Source organism: Lolium perenne, chromosome 4 (assembly GCF_019359855.2).
Source record: "Lolium perenne isolate Kyuss_39 chromosome 4, Kyuss_2.0, whole genome shotgun sequence".
Taxonomy (NCBI): Eukaryota; Viridiplantae; Streptophyta; class Magnoliopsida; order Poales; family Poaceae; genus Lolium; species Lolium perenne.
Genome location: NC_067247.2, coordinates 312,651,337 through 312,666,854, shown reverse-complemented (window position 1 = coordinate 312,666,854; position 15,518 = coordinate 312,651,337). Strand labels below are relative to the sequence as shown.

Below are 15,518 nucleotides of genomic sequence, written 5' to 3'. Positions count from 1 at the left end.
ATCGCTATTTAGCGCCAGATTGGATGAAAGTTTGACCTGGAAAGCTCATTTCTCAGCGGCGAGTTCAGGGCGGATGAAATTTTTTTCACAAAATTCGGTGAATTCGGACAGAAGTAGGCGAAACTCGTGCAAATATAAACGAAATTTAGTGATATTTAACTTATATAAGCGAAATTTAGTGATATTTAACTTATATAAGCGAGTTCGTACATATATAGGCCGAATTCGTACATATATTTGAATTCGGCGACAGGGAAACATTAACTTAAACTAACAGCCGCCTCCTACATGCCGAGACGGGCCGTGTAGTCCGCGTCGTCGTCGTCATCGCTCGAGCTGGCGGCGTCCTGGGGCGGCGCCGCCTCGTACCAACGGCTCGAACCCTGGCCAGGGTCGCCGGCGCGTGGCGGTGTTGGCCGGTACATGTCGTCGTCGCTCCTCTCCTCGAGCTTGATCAGCTCGACGGGCATGGGCGCGGCGTTCGCTGCCGCAGACGGTCCGGCGGCGGACGGTGCGTTGCCGCGCGGCGGCCATGTCCAGCAGCCGATGCTGCTGCTCCACCTCCTGGCGCTCCCAGTCCCGCCTGGACCACTCGAGGGCAGCGTCGATGGGGAGGGTGTTGTCGGCGGGCACCTGGTCGTTCAGCGACCTGGCGATCGCCTCCTCCATCGCGGCCTCCTCCGCGCGCTTGGCCTCCTCCTGGGCGAGCTGGTTGGCGGCGGCCTCCTTCTTCGACGTCTTCCTCTTCCACCCGCGCGAAGGAATGGAGGGCTGGTCGCGGATGACGAGCATGCCGCTCCTGCGCCCTCTGGTCGGCGGCGGAGATGTCGGCTCCTTCTTGACGAAGACCGGTGTCGACGGAGACGTCGGCTCCTTCTTGATGAAGACCGGGGGCGCCGATCCGCCGGACCTGGACGCGGACCTCGACCCAGACGAGGAGGAGGACACCGTCATCCTCCTCGGCGTCCAGGAACTACCGTGTCGGCACGACACGGTAGCCGCCTCCGGCAGCGGCATCCCCAGATGGGGGGGGAGTTCCCACCCTTGATGTGCGCGAGCACATTCGCGAGGGTGCGGTTAGGCGCGCTCCACCACCGGCGGCGGCCAACGGCGTTGTTCCTAGCGGGAGGGGGAGGAGGCCCATCGTAAGCGGCGAGTTCACGCTCGTACCTGCGCAGGAAGAAGGCAGTCCATGCCTCGTAGTTGTCGGGGAAGAAACGCGGCTCCGCGTGCTGCTCGTCACTCAGAGTGACGAGCACCGCGTCGATCTCCGACTCCAGGGCGGCGCGACCCATCAGCGGCGGCGGGATCGGGACGCCACCCGCGCTGAGTCGCCATCCTCCCGGCGCGCGGAAGTCCGGCGACGCCGGGTAGCCCGCCATGTGGAGAAGCCGGCCCTCCCATTGGTGGAGAGCGCGGCGGCCGAAGCTATTGTTGGCCGCACCGTCGTTCGCCATTGTTTGATCGCCGCTAGCTCGCTCGAGATTGGAGAAGATTGGGGAAGATTGAGCACAGTGAGTGTGGTGAATGCGGCCAGACGCGGTAGTTCGGCGACAAATAGAGGTCAACGCGCGTGAAACCGAGGCGACGTCATTAACTCGCTGCGTGGAAATGACGTGTCCGGCGAAAACTGACTGGCGGCAGGCTTTTTCAGCGCGCGGAAGACGATGCGATGAGGACGACGATCAGTGTCTCTCGCCGACAAGTTGGGGCCACTAGCCGCGCGGGGAACTTTCTCGGCGTTTCTGTGCTTTCGTTTCGTTCGGAGTCCACGAGCGCTCCCCGGGGGCGGGGACGGCCTGGGCTCCCCAGACGGATGAAAGGCCTAATCCGGACGAAATCGAGGAACCGGGGGAGCGACTGAGCCATTTTCGTCCATCCGAATGAAAAAAAATACGTCCTTGGAGCCTCGTCGGGGAAACGGCTGGGATGCTCCAACCGAGGGCTCCGCTATTTCCAATATGGCACGACAAGGTCGCGAGAGAGGAAAACGCGAGGGGTATCGAGCGGTCCGATTCACACGTGTTTTGACAGGTTTCTCGGAAATAATTAAGACCCAGCCCTTTCAAACCGCTAAAATCCCAGCCTGCCGAACAATTTAGCTGGTGTTTCGCGAGATTTTGTGCTGGCCCAGAAAACTTAAACACTTCAATCTCCTTTAAAACCTCCGTGCCGAACGAAGCCTAAGAGCATCTCCAGCCGCGTCCTCCAAAGCGTTCCCCAAAGGGATTTGGGGCGCGCGGAACCAAAAAACCTTTCCAGCCGCGTCCCCCAAAGCCCATTTTTGTCCGGCGCGGCCCGATACGGTGTCCGGCGCCCCGAGCCCGTCCCCGTCCCACAGGGGACGCACCGGGGACGCCGGACACACCGAAAAGCAAGGCGGGCTCCCACATGTCGGCGACTATTTGCATAAACCGTTGGTTCGCGCCTCTTTTCTCGTCGCTCCTTCGTTCCCGCGCCTCCCACCACCGCCGCAAGATTTCCCGGCCGGTTGGGCGTCTGATCTCTGCTGAGAGTCGGCACCGTTGTCGCGGCTGGGGCTCCCGCGGGTCGTGCCGCCGCCACCGCTTCGCCAGCGCGTCCCAGAACGTGCCGTCAAATCTGCCCCACCTCCGCGCACAGAAGGTGCTCGACGACTTGCCAGGTAGGCGCGATTGGTCGCTGTTTGTTGCGTCGTCTGCCTCGGCGCAATTTTAACAATTGATTTTGCTTTAGCCATGGACAACGACGATGAGATGCTTGCCCTGCTGCTAGAGGACGAGCAAGCCTTCGATGACGACCTGCGGGAGCATTTGCTAATCATCGCGTCCCTCCAGGACATGGTTGACGTTGAGGCAGAGAAGAGGAAGAGGCCGCACCGCGGAGGATCAAGGTCGGGAAGAAGGAAGTCGAAGCCCCGGCAGAGGATGGAGGGGCATGCCATGCTGCACAACGACTACTTCACCGATGATGCAACACATGCCGACAATTTTCGGCGCCGGTACAGGATGAGCAAGGGGCTGTTCATGAATATCCTCCACAGCGTTCGAGAGTTCGACCCCTACTTCAAGCTCAAGCTCGACGCTGTAGGCGTTGTCGGGTTCTCGTACATTCAGAAGTGCACCGCCGCCATGAGGATGCTTGCATACGGAGCACCTGCCGATACACAGGACAACTACCTTCGCATGAGTGAGTCTACTTCCATTGAGTGCATGTACAAGTTTTGCCGAGCTGTGGTGGGAAAGTTTGGCAAATACTATTTGAGAGGGCCAACTGAGGAAGAGACTGCAAAGATCATGGCACAAAATGCTGCCAGAGGATTCCCTGGAATGCTTGGAAGCATCGATTGCATGCACTGGGCATGGAAGAACTGCCCGTTTGCTTGGAAAGATATATACAAAGGGCGTCATGGATATTGCAGTGTGGTGCTTGAAGCTGTGGCAGATTATGACCTGTGGATTTGGCATTCTTTCTTTGGCATGGCGGGATCACACAATGACATCAACGTGTTGCAGCAGTCTCCGGTGTTCAGCAGACTAGTGGAAGGGCATGCTCCACCATGCAACTATGAGATCAATGGCCACGAATATACCAAAGGCTATTATCTATCCGATGGTATATATCCAAAATGGGCCACTTTTGTCAAAACAATCTCGAATCCATCAGGTCTGAAGAATTCCCACTTTGCTACGCGACAGGAGGCTTGCAGGAAGGATGTCGAGCGGGCATTTGGTGTGCTTCAAGCACAATTTGCCATTGTCTGGTACCCTTCTCTAAGCTGGTCTCACAACCAAATGTGGGAGGTGATGCAGCCTTGTGTGATCATGCACAACATTATCATCGAGGATGACCGCAAGAATCATGCTAGGTCACATGTTGGTCCCAATGAGTGTGAAGGTCCTCTTGCGGAGGTTGATCATGAGTTGCCTGCAGATTTTGCTGATTTTCTCGCCATGCACGCAGAGATCCGTGACAGGAATGTTCATGAACAACTTCAAGCTGATCTCGTTGAGCATTTGTGGAGGATCAAAGGAAATACCGTGGCACCTTGATCTAGCATCTAGCCATATTATATTTGTTTACTTGTTTGTTGTAATTTAATTTGAAAACAATCCTCGCAAACATTTTTATTCATATGCTATATTTGATAAATGGTTCTATGTCAAAAAAAAGTATTTTAAATGTTTGGGGGAGGCGTTTGGGGGACGCGGCTGGGGAGCGACGTCCTCCAAAGGCGGCACGAATAAAACACGTCCCCCAAACGCTTAATCCGGCGCGGTTTGAATGACGCTTTGGGGGACGTGGGTGGAGATGCTCTAAGGTGTAAAATATTTATCCGGTGGAGATGGCCTAACCCATGACATATCCCATTTTAGCTTAGAAGGTGTCTTGGGTATGCGACATGTCTCCTGTTCTTATACTAGTAGAAAAAATATTATAGTACCTCAAAAAAAAATTTATAGGATCCAGCACACTATTAGCGGGCCCGCTTTTTAGCACGCGGCTGCTATTGCTGGCCGTGTGCGGTAAAGCCGCACACAGCTAGTATGACCTCACTAGTAGCACACCAGGGAAAAAAGGCCAGTCCTATACACCGACCAGGTCGGTGCCGATGCGGTTGCCGCACACCCTGGTCGGGTATTGGGCCTGGCCCATTTAACGTTTTTGCTTTCGTTTTCTCTTTTTTTTCTTATTTTGTTTTTCCGTTCTCTGTTTTCTTTTCTTTTCTTTATTTTTTATTTTTTCTTTTGTTCAAATTGGAAAAGTCTATATTCGAAAAATGTTTAAATTCGAAAAACGTTCAAATTTGAGAATTACTAAAATTCGAAAATTGTTAAATATGAAAACTGTTTAAATTCAAAAATTGTTCAAATATGAAAATCGTTCATATTCAAAATTTGTTCAAATTTAAAAATTATTCTAATATGAAAATCGTTCAGATTCGAAAATTGTTCAAATATAAATTTTGTTCAAATTCGGAAATTATTCATAGAAAAAAATACATTTTTGTTCAAAGGCTAAGTGTGATTCTCTTGTACTACTCTATAATTCAACCCAAGTGAATCATAAACCAAAAAGTAAATTTGATAAATGAAATCAAGTAAAACTTGTAAGGTAAAAACTTGGGATAGGTTCATAAAGTAAAATGTAATGGTGCCTTGCTCTAGTAGAGCTTTGCACAAGGGAACCTTGCAAGAGTGTTAGCTTGCCTTGATTGGTGATGTGATCAAAGTTTTCTTGCTCTTCCTCTTGGTAGAAGACCTCTTCCTCTTGATAGTCTCCGGTACTAGCGTCTATAAACGAATACGAGGATACAATCACCAAACAACACTTAAGTAGTCTTATTTAGCCTTAATGGCTCACACCATTGATCTAGCATCACTACTTACATTTATTCACAAATTATACTAGGGTTTCTTTATTTAACATTAGGAAAATAATTTCCTCTCATTGAAAATTGGAAGTAGGGTTTATCTTTGGTTTGGAGAAATAATTTCCTCTCATTGAATTCTTATTAAGATTTAATTTCTCTTATGAATAATATATGACCTAGGTTGACCAAAGTCAACCTCTTCATACTTATCATTTGAGAAAAATGATTTAAATGAGGTTCCATACCTCATGCAATTTAATACTAGCATGATAGTGATTTAATGCCACCAAATAACTCAATATGAGAGTATATAGACCATGGTCACTATCTCATGTTGAATTACTTGAGAACAAGATTTAAATGAGAGGAATACCTCTCATATGATTTAACACATAGTTGTAACTAATTTAATAAAAACTATTATTGAGGTGATTCAATATTCTCAAATAACCAGGGATGATCCCATGTTGACCAAGGTCAACACTTCACACTTAGTATTTGAGAAAATGGGTTTAAATGAGATTCATCATCTCATGTGATTTAAATAACCATGGCAATTGTGAATACTATTTAGATTTAAAAATCTACAAGTGAGCAAGTATGAGCCTAAGCATTTAAAGGTCGACACATTACTTCATATCACTTGTGAGAATGATTTAAATGAGGTGCTACACCTCATTGATTTAAAATTCTAAAATTTGGATATAGTTTAAATGAGCTAGTATTGACTACATAGCCAATATTTTGATTCTAGCCCATGATCATGTACAGAACACCTATCATATTTTTACATAGTAAATTAGGGTTTGTTAAATGTGAATTATTGAAATTGGATTCACTTCAAAATTCACAATGGTTGAATTTTAAGATTTATTTGAATACAGAAAAGTATCTGTGTTGTTATTTTTATCAGTTAAATTCTACAAATAAATTGCAAGTGAGGCCAGTGGCATTGTTTAGATAAAACTCTAAGCTTTCCAAAACATTTCGAATCACTCAATTTGGGTTTCTAGATTTTAAACTATTCAAATTTGAAGTGGGAAGCAGTATTGGATTTTGCTAAATAGATTAAATCGAATTTGAATGAACCGGGTCACGGGAAAGTAATCGGGCCGATTTGGTTTGAAAAGAGGAAACCCAGCCCAGCAGCGTTTCGCAGCCGCGGGCCAGCTGACATGTGAAGGGCCACCCGTCAGTGGCTTAAACTCCCGAAGCGGTAAGGGCTCACCTCGTCCGTTAGATTAGATGAGGATCGGGTGGTCGACAGTCGTCGTCGTCGACGGGGGAGGAGGCTTGCTGCGCCGGCGAGGTAGGGGGTCGGCGGCGTGACGGAGGTTCCCGCGGGGCTGGCGCGGAGGCTAGGCGACGTTGTCGATGACGAGACGTCGACTGGTACCGGCGGCAAGGCTCGGGGCGGCGCGAATCGGCGACGGCGATCTGCGGGCTCCGGCGGTCGTCGGCTTCAAATTGGAGCGGCTCCGGTGAAATTGGGGCGAGAGAAGTGTTCGAGGAGGTCAAGGAGGAGGAGGGGAGCAAGTTTGGTGTGGAGCTTGAAGCACGGGAGGGGCTCTATTTATATGACGCGAGGTGACCGAGGGGTGCGGAAGAAGTCGATCATGGCGACGGCGTTCTGAGGCGCGAAGAGGCAAGCTACGATGCGCGTCGGGTAGGCGACTGCTAGGCGGTGCTAGCGCGCTTGAAGGGACGGCCAATGATGGTCTGTGGCGTGCTAGCGACGGTGGCGTCCTCGCGGTACGGGCACGGCAGAGATTGATCATGGCGACGGCTAGGGTGTTCCCGCGTGCTGATGAGGATGTCTAGGAGGACGCAGGAGTGTAGGCGCGTGCGTGTGCAAAGGGAGAAGGCGAGGGAAGGGCGAGAGCGTGCTGGCGAGTGGTTGCACTGCGGCGTCCAGTGTCGTGCCAGGGCGCGCTCACCGCGTGCCTGGCACGGTTCTGGCGTGTCTGGGCGCGAGGTGTCCCGGCCAATGCCGTGCTCGTTTCGATCTAGGGAGGGTACTGGCATGCGTAGAGTAGTGCAGGCGAGCTAGTTGACAAGGAGAAAGGGCTCAGAGGGAGATGGAGAGGATGAATGGCATGGTGGCCGGCATGGGTACGGCATGAGCTTTCTCTCCACTTTTCTCACTTTAATCAACCAAGGCAGTACATGTAGAGATGCAGGGGAGGTAGGGGAGTGATGATCACCTCTGACCATGCAAGGTTTAGTCGAAAATCCAGTGTGTAATAGCATGTGTTGTCCAAACCAGAAATTGCCCGCAAGGTGTTCGGAGAAATGGCCGCAAGAACATTTTTGTCGAATTTTTGGAAATCTTTTTGGTACATCTCAAACATATTAATTATAGGTTAGTTTGGTGGTGGTGGGGTACAATTTGGAAAAGGATTGCAAATTTTCAAAAGTGAGGTGATCTTCTTCTCTCTCTCGGGTTCCATCTTTGCACACTTATTCTGGTCAACCTAGTCAACTTCAGCAGTGATGGTCAACATGAAAGTTGTTGACCTTGACATGGTATTGGATGACATGGTCATAGTTGACCAAGTTTAGTTTAGGAAGATTCAAATGCAGGGGGGTAAAGTAGTGAAGATTTTATAAATGGGTCATATGACCATTATCACATGTATGTCAAATTTGAAATTTCCCTTGATTTGAATCTGGTTTCTTTTATGCATTTGTGTTTGTTTTTGTTATATAAGAGTTTTAGAAACCATAAATCAAGCAATGGTGGCCTTGGTTGAAGATTTGCAAATTTGGCTAAGTGTATGTGAGTGAATTTTGGGGAATTTCTCCCTATTTGATTTCTCCCCAATTGAGTTGACTTTTGTTGACTCTAATGTGGTTCTTATTTGTTTAGAAACATTTTAAGACCATTGAAACCAATTCAAATGGTTTTGTTCAAAGATTTGCAAATTTGGCCATAACACATAAGACGTGATGTGTCACTTTTCATTATTTTTGTAAAGTGTTGATCTTGCTTTACTTGGGCATGGGTTAGGGTCAATTTAGTGTTATATGAAGTTTAGAAATGGTTGCACACCATTTGGTCAAGGTTTAAAGTCATAGGTCAAAAATTGGGTATTATGGCTATGTGTCACATATGCCTCTATGCATATGTTGCATTTGTGTTTTACTTTGACTTGGCTTGACTTAATTGGTGTTGTTGAGTGTTGAAATGGTATATAGGAGTGATCCAACCATTCACCACATACCTTAGAGTCAATATTCTTAAAATCACTAATTTGCACTTTTGCTCTCATATGCCTCTATGGCATTTTTAGTTTCTTTTTAATTTCTTTGGAAAACACTTGGATTTGGTTTGATAAGCCTTTGGTAAGGTGTATGAAGGTTTTCCAAATCTATAAGCAAGGTAGAAAAGCTTAGGGTAAAGTTTTATAAATATAGCCATAGGCACATATGCCTTTTTCTTATTTATTTTCCTTTTATTTTATTTTAACTAGGAGGGTGAAAAGAGGGGTGAGGTTTAGGGTTTAAGATCACTTCAAATACTAATAACAAGCAATCATAGCAATAACACAAGAATTAAGCAAGATCACTATGTATCATACTCTATTTAATAAAAGTTTTTGTTGGTTCCAAAATTTGGAACTAGAGAAATTCATTTGTTTATTTTGAAAATCTTGGGATGTTACAATGGTACTATTGAGAAGTACAAAGCTCTGCTTGTAGCCAAAGGCTATACCCAAAAGGAAGGCGAAGATTTCTTCGATACCTACTCACATGTGGCGAGATTGACCACCATTCGAGTACTATTGTCATTGGCTGCCTCACACGGTCTTCTCGTTCATCAAATGGACGTTAAGACGGCTTTCCTAAATGGAGAGTTAGACGAGGAAATTTACATTGAACAGCCTGATGGTTTCGTACTAGAAGGTCAAGAAAGAAAGGTGTGTAAATTAAAGAAATCTTTGTATGGTCTTAAACAAGCACCCAAACAATGGCATGAGAATTTTGAAAGAACTTTGACATCTGTGGGCTTTGTTGTTAATGAAGCTGACAAATGTGTGTACTACCGCCATGGTGGGGGTGAGGGAGTTGTCCTATGCTTGTATGTGGATGACATGCTAATTCTTGGGACAAGTCTCAAAGTGATTGAGGAGGTCAAAACCTTCTTATCTCAGTGTTTCGAGATGAAAGATCTTGGAGAAGCTGATGTTATATTGAACATCAAGCTACTGAGAGATGAGAATAATGGGATTACACTTGTGCAATCTCATTATGTTGAGAAGGTGTTGAACAGATTTGGCTATGCTGATTGCAAATCTTCTCTCACACCTTATGATCCTAGTGTCTTGCTTCGAAAGAATGAAAAGACAACTAAAGATCAATTGAGATACTCTCAAATCATTGGTTCACTCATGTATTTAGCTTGCGCTACGAGGCCTGGTATCTCGTTTTTTGTATGCAAACTTAGCCGGTTTGTGGCCAACCCGGGAGATGATCATTGGCATGCTCTTGAGAGAGTAATGCGCTATCTAAAGGGAACCATGAGTTATGGAATTCATTATACCGGGTATCCAAGAGGACTGGAAGGGTATAGTGATTCCAATTGGATTTCAGATGCTAAGATGAAGGCCACAAGTGGATATGCACTCTTGGTGGTGGCGCTGTTTCCTGGAAGTCTTGCAAGCAGACCATCTTAACGAGGTCAACTATGGAAGCAGAACTCACAGCATTAGATACAGCTACTGTCGAAGCGGAATGGCTTCGTGAGCTCTTGATGGACTTGCCTATGGTTGAAAAACCAATACCGGCCATCCTCATGAAATGTGATAATCAAACTGTGATTATTAAAGTGAAAAGTTCTAAGGAGAATATGAAAAGTTCCAAACATATCAAGAGGAGATTGAAGTACGTCGAAAAGCCGAAGAACTCCGGAGTGATAGCATTGGATTATGTCCAAAGTGCTAAAAATCTGGCAGATCCTTTCACAAAAGGACTATCAAGAAACATGATAGACCTTGCATCGAGGGAGATGGGTTTGAGACCCACTTGAGTTGCCGAGGGGGTAACCCAACCTATGTGATCGGAAATTCCGTGAACTGGGACCTGTGAAAACAAACCGGAGCAACTGAGTTGAGAGAAAATTTAATACTCCCACTCCGCTGCACATGCAATTCTCTCATAGCTACTGTAAGGCAGGTTGACAATGTCTTAATGTGTTCTGAGCGGCTCTTGATGAGCGAAGACGCTGTCCTACAGGGCGATCTTTAAAGAACACACCTATACGAGTGACACTACTGGTCATAGTGTGGGAGATTTGGGTGAATCTCTAGTAAGCTCATGAAGGGCCGAGGAGTATGACTTATAAGCTCCACCCAAGGGGAAGGCTATGGTAGCCTAGTACCGTGCCGACATTGTGTGAAACTTGCTGCACAAAGACTGACAATTCAAGGCATAGTCCATTGTTCAGTTGTAGTCAAGCGTAACTCCTTGTCTAGGTGGAAGTTCAACTTAACAGTCTCCACTGAAGTGCAGGTATATTAAACAGTGAATGAAACTAATGTGTCATCTGATGTGCATATGAGATCTGGTGGGGGATTGTTGAATTTAGATGGCTGACAATTCCTGAAATCTCAAGGCCCATCACGTTGGCAGCTTGGGACAGCCTTGGGGGACAAAGTTTAGTCCCACATTGCTAGTTGGGAGTGAGTTGGAGTGGTATATAAGGGCTGTTGTTATACTCCTTCCAAGTGAGTGAGACTAGAAGGAGCCCTCGCGCACTCCTCCTCCTCCGCCCGCCCCGCCTCGGCACGGCACGTCACGTCACGTCACGCACGCACGTCGCGTTTCGTGACTCGAGTTCGAGTTCGAGACACACTCAAGGAAGCCTAAATTTTTGCTGGGTGCACCAACTGAGTTGGGTACGTGTCGACCTGCATGTGCATGCTCGCTGCGTGTCCCTGGCTTCATACGCGTGGCAACGCGGTTCGGGGCGGCTCTCCTCCCAGGCTATATAAGGAGACCGATCAGATCTGGAGAACAGTGCCCTTAGATCTCTCTCGTGAAGTTCCTTTTGTTGCGCTACTCTCTAGTCTTCCCCATCCCGGCGACTGCATGCACGGTCGTCCGGGAGAGCAGGCCTCTGAAACCCCGTCCGTTGAGATCCTGCACCGGGAGACGGGCGATACAGTTTTTGGGGAGCGTTTCGGCGCGACTGCTCGCTGCTGTTCGTGTTCATCTTCGTCGATTCGGCTGCTTCATCGACAGATCCGACTACACCATGGGCGACATCAACAACTCTCATGGTGGTGCTGGTGCTGCTGCTGGTGCGACCTTCTCGGTCGTGATGTACGTGTTTTTCCTCTTCTACCTTGCACTGCTACTTGTTCCATGTTCAGATCTGATGCATGTGCTTAGTCTGATGTGTATGGTTAAGTATGCTTGTGCATCTGTAATGTTGATTTCGTTAATTAAACTCACACGGAAATTGCCTAATAATCCAACAAATAGTGTGGACATGGAGAGAGGTGAAACGTTTCGGTGCTCGCCTGATCATCTCCTTTGATGCCATGGGAGTACGCAAAGTGTAATCGAACTTGGAGGGAAAACACAACTAAGCTATCATATTGAAGATGCAATTGGCGTTATGAAAGTAAATACCTAGCTGTTAGTCGCATCCAAGTTTGGTATAGCGAGTATCCACACTAGATACATGCATGGTAACTAATGAGGTGAAGCTTAATCAATTGGTCTCTGCATGTTACTCCTATTGGTTGTAAACTACGCCACGTAAGCTTTGGTTGAGTTTACGCCAAACTCAATTAAAAATTAAAGAAATGATAGCCCTTGCATTTTCGCTCTTCAAAGCAAACTAAAACCCTGTTTATTAGAGGTGGACATTTACACCCTCCGTTCACAATTACCTAGTGTTTTAGGTTCAGTTAAAATTAAACTTTGTAGAGTTACTAATCAAATAATTATAAAAATACATGAACATCTACAATATAAAATTTTATTGTACTATAATAGAATTGTCATAAAGTATATATTTAAATTATATGCATTTAATATTATGAATGTTAATATGTTTCTCCTATTTTTAATCAAACTTTACAAATTTTAACTTTGATTACATTCATGAGTTTCGACGTAACTATGAATGGAGGGAGTATCCGTTTATCTAGCCGCTGTCGCCTGTCGGACTTTGCCAAGTCATGATGTCAAAGAGTTGATGAATACTAGAGCACGGTACCAGATCCAAGGCCTAGGAAGAATGGCACCGGTACACACCCACGGTCGGTATCAAGTTTCAGTAGTGGCGGCTTAACAGTAAGACTAGTCACAATGTATAGTGTCATATGGAAGTATCATGCGTATGATACTACTACATGTTACTATCTTCACAATGCATGATATCATATACAAGTATCATAATCTTCATATATTAATTGTTTTGTAGAATCTCAATGCAAATATATGTACAAGATTTACTTGATATTAATTTTTCTAGTAGTATGTGCTATGATACAGTATCTACCTATGATACTAGTACCCTCTCTCTCCTCCTTAATTGCACTGCCAAATCAGCATTTTGAATGCATGAAATGCATGATACTACCTATGATACTCCCATTGTGGGTAGTCTAAATATCAAGACTAGGTACCCCACGGCCGGCTAGCCTTCTATAAATGCTCCTTGTCCTGTTCTCCGCTACAGTATAAGAGTGATAACACCCACCGGCCGAGGCTGGCGTAATGGGATATGCCACCTCCCATCAATAAAGTTGGAGAAGAACAGTATATCCACCATTTCCGTACCAACATTTTCACTTCAGAAGAACCACCTCACCTTTATTGGAGACGAAAATATACTCCCTTCAATCATAATTACCTCGCGTTTTAAGTTTAGTCAAAATTAAATTTTGTAAAGTTTGACCAAATATTTAGGAAAATACATCAACATTTAAATTAAATTTATAACAAAAATTATCATCAAGTATATATTTAAACTATACGCATTTGATATCATGATATTTTTTCTTCTATTTTTGATCAAACTATAAAAAAAATTATTTTAACGAAATTTAGAACACAAGGTAATTGTAAAGGGAGGGAGTAACCGTTTAGCTGGCGGCTGTTGGACTTTGTGAAGTCATGATTTCAAAGAGTTGACATTACATTATTGAAATATAGTACTACTCAAGATCCAAGGTCCATGGAGAATGGCACAGGTACCACCCACGGAAGGGATCAATTTTCAGTAGTGAACACTAGGTAGTAGGTACCCCCTGGCCAGCCTTCTATAAATACTGCTTGTCCTGTTCTCCGCTATAGCACATTCAAAGCACCCACTGGCCGAAGCTGGCGCAATGGTGGAAGTGGACTTCCGCACGGCGGCGTCGTTCGTGGTGGCTGCGGTGGCCCTCTACTGCCTGGTTGAGCAGCTGTCCTACCACCGCAAGAAGGGGGCGCTGCCAGGGCCGCCGTTGGTGGTGCCTTTCCTTGGCAGCGTGGTGCACATGGTCCGCGATCCAGCGCGGTACTGGGAGGTGATGGCGGCCCAAGCAAAGGAGTCGGGCATCGGGCTCGCCGCCGACTGGTTGTTCGGCTACTTCATCGTCTTCATCCGCGACTCGGAGCTGTCCCACCGCGTGTTCGCAAACGTTCGCCCCGACGCCTTCCAGTTAACGGGCCACCCTTTTGGGCGTAAGCTCTGGGGGGCGGACAACATCATCTACAAGTTCGGCGACGAGCACAAGGAACTGCGGCGCAGGATCGCGCCCAACTTCACGTCGCGTGCGCTTTCCACCTACGCGGCCATCCAACAGCGCGTCATCCTCGCCCACCTCCGGAGGTGGCTCGATCGGAGCGCCGCGGCTGGCAACAAGTCCATGCCGCTGCTTGTGCCCTTCCGCGACATGAACCTAGAGACCTCGCAGGCGGTGATCGTAGGGCCGTACCTCACCGAGGAGACGACAGAGATGCTCCACAAGGACTACAGCATCTTCATTGGCGGGATCGTGGCCGTTCCCGTGGACCTGCCAGGGTTTGTGTTCCGGCGCGCGAGGTTGGCCGGGGAGCGACTCAGGCGCCTACTGGCGGAGTGCGCTCGGGAGAGCAAGGCCCGTATGCGCGCCGGCGGCGAACCGGAGTGCCTCGCAGACTACGGGATTCAGGAGATGGTTCGACACATAGACGAGGCCGCCAACGCAGGGCTGCCTCCGCCGGCCAACACCGGCGCGAGAACGTCGCGTCCTACCTCTTCGACTTCCTCTTCGCCGCCCAGGACAATGTTACCTCCTTGCTTTGCTCGGCAGTCTCCGCCCTGGAGACCCACCCGGACGTACTCGCCCGCGTGCGTGCCGAGGTTGCGACAATCTGGTCGCCCGAATCCGGTGAGCTCATCACAGCGGAGATGATTCAGGAGATGAAGTACACGCAGGCGGTGGCGCGCGAGGTGGTCCGGCACCGCCCACCAGGGCCACTGGCACCGCACATCGCCCTCCAGCCCTTCCAGCTGACGGAGTGGTACACGGTGCCCAAGGGCGCCATGGTGTTCCCGTCCGTCTACGAGTCCTCCTTCCAGGGCTTCCACTCGCCGGAAACCTTCGACCCAGATCGGTTTTTCTCCGAGTCGCGCAGGGAAGACGTGGCATACAAGCGCAACTTCCTTGCCTTCGGTGCCGGAGCGCACCAGTGCGTCGGCCAGAGGTACGCACTGTACCACCTCACGCTCTTCATTACCTTGTTCGTGACCGTCGCAGAGTTCCAGCGAGACAGGACTGAGAGGTGCGACGAGCTGTTGTACGTGCCCACCATCGTGCCCAGGGATGGCTGCGCTGTGTACCTGAAGCAGCGCTGCGCTAGCTAGCTAGGTTCCCATCCTTGTGAAACATATCCTTTCTATGGCTTGTTTGTGGAGTTATGTGTTGAGCGTCCAAATAAGTGATATGTATGGTTGAAACATGTAATGTCAGGAAAGTCTATTTGGAGTTATATGATTATTAATTTTGCATGTCATCCAAAAGTATATTCACAGGTTTTAGATAAGGGCTTGTTCGGTAGACAGGGATTATAGTGTAATGAAGAGTATTATTAGTAGTGTTTTGGGTGAAAACACGTGTTTCGTGTTTCGCCCCAGGTTTGCATATCTCACAACCAGATTTCTGTCGGGAGCGATGACATCCTG

The 15,518-nt window shown here is 47.7% G+C and overlaps 1 pseudogene; it reads left to right on the top strand.

Annotated features, from left to right (window-relative positions):
- The first annotated feature begins 13,698 nt into the window (after positions 1 to 13,698).
- Positions 13,699 to 15,200, top strand: LOC127296148 (cytochrome P450 710A1-like; annotated as a pseudogene).
- The last annotated feature ends 318 nt before the right edge of the window (positions 15,201 to 15,518 follow it).